The 5,000-nt window shown below is 53.9% G+C and overlaps 1 non-coding gene across 1 annotated transcript in view; it reads left to right on the top strand.

Annotated features, from left to right (window-relative positions):
* Positions 1–4,198: 4,198 nt before the first annotated feature.
* LOC124745019 overlaps positions 4,199–5,000 on the top strand; it is a 1,909-nt gene continuing 1,107 nt past the window's right edge. The window contains exon 1 of the ribosomal RNA XR_007010973.1: positions 4,199–5,000. This exon is cut by the window's right edge and continues 1,107 nt beyond it. This is a non-coding gene — a ribosomal RNA (small subunit ribosomal RNA).

Raw genomic sequence — 5,000 nt, 5'->3', positions numbered from 1 at the left:
GCTGATTAGTAATCAATGCAGAGCCATCAAACTACAGAAAATATATACAACTGTCCGTATACATGCTGAAAGAGTCTGCCCACAATGGGAACCACACGTCAGCCAGACACTCTGATCACGCACCACTCTCTGCTTCTAACAGGCGCACATACAATATGTAAGCACCAGCATGGAACAACATCCAGTGCATCCTCTCCGCCACATTACACAATCCACACTATCACAACCAGACCAGGAGGTCCATGCGGAAAATAGAATATCCCACCCTTTCGACATCCACCATTGCGCAGATAAGGCACCAACACCCACACATGTCCTATACAACGGTGCACCCAACATCACAATAGTACCTCCTGTCACAGCGCACAAACAATGACATGAGTCAAAGACACAGGTCTGACACAAGCATAGAATTGGAGCGCCGCCTCTAATAAGCCAAAGGTGCATCCTGACGTGACAAATCTCATCATGTCACAAGCATTCACTTACTATAATCACTATCAACGAACCTGCCGCCCCGCCCCCCCCCCCCCCCCCACACCTTTCCTTACAACAACGTGTAACCTAACCTAACCCATGTTGTACCTTAACCTAACCCATGTTGTACCTTAACCTAACCCATGTTGTGCCTTAACCTAACCCATGTTGTGCCTTAACCTAACCCATGTTGTCCCCTAACCTAACCCAAGTTGTCCCCTAACCTAACCCATGTTGTCCCTTAACCTAACCCATGTTGTGCCTTAACCTAACCCATGTTGTGCCTTAACCTAACCCATGTTGTCCCCTAACCTAACCCATGTTGTCCCCTAACCTAACCCATGTTGTGCCTTAACCTAACCCATGTTGTCCCCTAACCTAACCCATGTTGTGCCTTAACCTAACCCATGTTGTCCCCTAACCTAACCCATGTTGTCCCCTAACCTAACCCATGTTGTCCCCTAACCTAACCCATGTTGTGCCTTAACCTAACCCATGTTGTGCCTTAACCTAACCCATGTTGTCCCCTAACCTAACCCAAGTTGTCCCCTAACCTAACCCATGTTGTCCCCTAACCTAACCCATGTTGTGCCTTAACCTAACCCATGTTGTGCCTTAACCTAACCCATGTTGTGCCTTAACCTAACCCATGTTGTCCCCTAACCTAACCCATGTTGTCCCCTAACCTAACCCATGTTGTGCCTTAACCTAACCCATGTTGTCCCCTAACCTAACCCATGTTGTGCCTTAACCTAACCCATGTTGTCCCCTAACCTAACCCATGTTGTCCCCTAACCTAACCCATGTTGTCCCCTAACCTAACCCATGTTGTGCCTTAACCTAACCCATGTTGTGCCTTAACCTAACCCATGTTGTCCCCTAACCTAACCCATGTTGTCCCCTAACCTAACCCATGTTGTCCCCTAACCTAACCCATGTTGTCCCCTAACCTAACCCATGTTGTCCCCTAACCTAACCCATGTTGTCCCCTAACCTAACCCATGTTGTCCCCTAACCTAACCCATGTTGTCCCCTAACCTAACCCATGTTGTCCCCTAACCTAACCCATGTTGTCCCCTAACCTAACCCATGTTGTGCCCTAACCTAACCCATGTTGTGCCCTAACCTAACCCATGTTGTGCCCTAACCTAACCCATGTTGTGCCTTAACCTAACCCATGTTGTCCCCTAACCTAACCCATGTTGTCCCCTAACCTAACCCATGTTGTCCCCTAACCTAACCCATGTTGTCCCCTAACCTAACCCATGTTGTGCCTTAACCTAACCCATGTTGTCCCCTAACCTAACCCATGTTGTCCCCTAACCTAACCCATGTTGTCCCCTAACCTAACCCATGTTGTCCCCTAACCTAACCCATGTTGTCCCCTAACCTAACCCATGTTGTCCCCTAACCTAACCCATGTTGTCCCCTAACCTAACCCATGTTGTGCCCTAACCTAACCCATGTTGTCCCCTAACCTAACCCATGTTGTGCCTTAACCTAACCCATGTTGTGCCTTAACCTAACCCATGTTGTCCCCTAACCTAACCCATGTTGTCCCCTAACCTAACCCATGTTGTGCCTTAACCTAACCCATGTTGTGCCGTAACCTAACCCATGTTGTGCCTTAACCTAACCCATGTTGTGCCTTAACCTAACCCATGTTGTGCCTTAACCTAACCCATGTTGTGCCTTAACCTAACCCATGTTGTGCCTTAACCTAACCCACGTTGTCCCCTAACGTAACCCACGTTGTCCCCTAACGTAACCCACGTTGTCCCCTAACGTAACCCACGTTGTCCCCTAACGTAACCCACGTTGTCCCCTAACGTAACCCACGTTGTCCCCTAACGTAACCCACGTTGTCCCCTAACGTAACCCACGTTGTCGCCTATCGTAACCCACGTTGTCGCCTAAACCTGCTCTGTAATTGTTATACGACTCGTTCAATTAGTGTAGTGTTGCCCACCCGCAACCCTCGCAATATAGTTCGCTACTCGCACTGCCCGCTCCCCTGTGTATCGCTTCATGTTAAACACCTTGCAAGTCTTGCTGACTTTCCACATGCTCCTGCTGTACACTGTAATGTGGATGGCAGCAGGGCGTACATGCCGCCCCCCCCCCCCCCCCACCTCTCCCCACGTCCCCACCTTGCCCCCTGCCTTCGCAAGGTGGTTGGTGACAAGTTTGCATGTTCAATGCCCTTCGCCTGCGACGTACGCAGGCTACGTTGTGGTGCGGCCTGTGTCAACTGTCCGCTGATGTCGTACGCGTGAACCACAATCTGTACTGCACATTCGTCCTTATGTACTGAATGATACATCGTGGCACATGTGTGACCGTACAACGACTGCGCCCAAAAACGGCGGACCATACAGTGCAAATATTGTGCACGCAGCTACGTGTCGTCTCCCTATGAGAGCTGGATTGCAGTGTGGTACGCCATAGAGACGTGTGGGAGGAACGGACGCCGTGGATGGCGATCAGCATGAGCTGTCTGTTGATGTATTCGGACCTAGTCGTCTCTCCTCACACACCGTGATGGCATGGTGCAGCGCGTTCCATATCTGCGACATGCTACAGAAGCCGGTTGACAGTCGTTCGAGCAATGGACATCGCATACGTACGGGGGCCACCTTCCACGTATTGTCTAGGCGTGCACATTTTGTTGCGTGTATGTGGGCAGACGTAGTGTGGCGTGACACCTGACACAGGCATGCAATAATGGTTGAAGTTGCAAATGGCGATGGACGCCTACGTTTTCTGGTGAAGTTACGCAAATGAAGAAATGGTAACCCGTTGTGGTGCGGTTGTTCTCGCTAGGGGTGAATCGGTGATGGCGACGATAGGTTGAGGTACTAACCGGTTGTTCCAGCGATACCCACCATGCCGACGAAACTGAACGGCATCTGGGTGTGAAGCGATACGCGGCGGTGGCTGGGTGGGACCGTCCCCGGCCGGTGAGGGGGCGCCTCCCGGCGTGCTGGCCGCGCGGTGCGTGGGCGCACGCGCTACAGCCGGCTGGTGGGGGCGGCCAGTGGCAGGCGCGCCGGCCGACGGACGCGGCAGGCGTCGCAGCTGCGCGCCGGCGCACCCTGCGCGCGGCGCCGTGCGGCCAAAGTAGGTCCTCGCGGGCCCGGTGCGAAGCGCGGTGGACATCTGCAGTGTGCTGGTCCGATTGAGGACTGTGTGCGTTGAGGATGCGCCGCCGCCCGGCGCTCGGCGCCGCGACGCCGTCTGCTGCTCGGTCGCCCCAGCGGTTCTCGCTGGTGGTTTGTATCGCAGCTGTGCGGATGTGTTGGCGTGTGCGCTGTGCTGGGAGAGTTCGCTTCGGCACCCAAGTGGGGCTTTTGTCCTTCTGTGGCGCTGGCGTTGGAGCTGCCGGTCACCGTAGGTGGCGCGTGTTGTCTCCCGCCGGCAATGCCACGACAGCACGCTCCCGGGCCTCTGTCGGCAGCGGCAAGCTCAGTTGGGAGCACGGGTGGTCGCACCGAAAGCGTCTACTCGCCTAACTCCGGGCGATTGCGCCTCTCTCGAACCCGACCAAGTACTTGGGACGGCGCTGCGCGCCGCCGGGACCTGAGAGGGTTTCGAGGTGTATTGTGCAGGGGAGCTCAGCCTCCTCCTGTTTGCAGAATGATTGAGCGGACGCTTGCGTGTTCGCGCGGGCCCCCGGGACACACTCCCGGGCGGCCGGCTGCTCAGCTCTAGTTGACGCAGCTCCCTGGTTGATCCTGCCAGTAGTCATATGCTTGTCTCAAAGATTAAGCCATGCATGTCTCAGTACAAGCCGCATTAAGGTGAAACCGCGAATGGCTCATTAAATCAGTTATGGTTCCTTAGATCGTACCCACGTTACTTGGATAACTGTGGTAATTCTAGAGCTAATACATGCAAACAGAGTCCCGACCAGAGATGGAAGGGACGCTTTTATTAGATCAAAACCAATCGGTCGGCTCGTCCGGTCCGTTTGCCTTGGTGACTCTGAATAACTTTGGGCTGATCGCACGGTCCTCGTACCGGCGACGCATCTTTCAAATGTCTGCCTTATCAACTGTCGATGGTAGGTTCTGCGCCTACCATGGTTGTAACGGGTAACGGGGAATCAGGGTTCGATTCCGGAGAGGGAGCCTGAGAAACGGCTACCACATCCAAGGAAGGCAGCAGGCGCGCAAATTACCCACTCCCGGCACGGGGAGGTAGTGACGAAAAATAACGATACGGGACTCATCCGAGGCCCCGTAATCGGAATGAGTACACTTTAAATCCTTTAACGAGTATCTATTGGAGGGCAAGTCTGGTGCCAGCAGCCGCGGTAATTCCAGCTCCAATAGCGTATATTAAAGTTGTTGCGGTTAAAAAGCTCGTAGTTGGATTTGTGTCCCACGCTGTTGGTTCACCGCCCGTCGGTGTTTAACTGGCATGTATCGTGGGACGTCCTGCCGGTGGGGCGAGCCGAAGGCGTGCGACCGCCCCGTGCGTGCTCGTGCGTCCCGAGGCGGACCCCGTTGAAATCCTACCAG

The sequence above is a fragment of the Schistocerca piceifrons genome, unplaced genomic scaffold (assembly GCF_021461385.2).
Source record: "Schistocerca piceifrons isolate TAMUIC-IGC-003096 unplaced genomic scaffold, iqSchPice1.1 HiC_scaffold_312, whole genome shotgun sequence".
In the NCBI taxonomy this organism is placed as follows: Eukaryota; Metazoa; Arthropoda; class Insecta; order Orthoptera; family Acrididae; genus Schistocerca; species Schistocerca piceifrons.
This window is presented reverse-complemented; position numbering and strand designations above follow the sequence as displayed.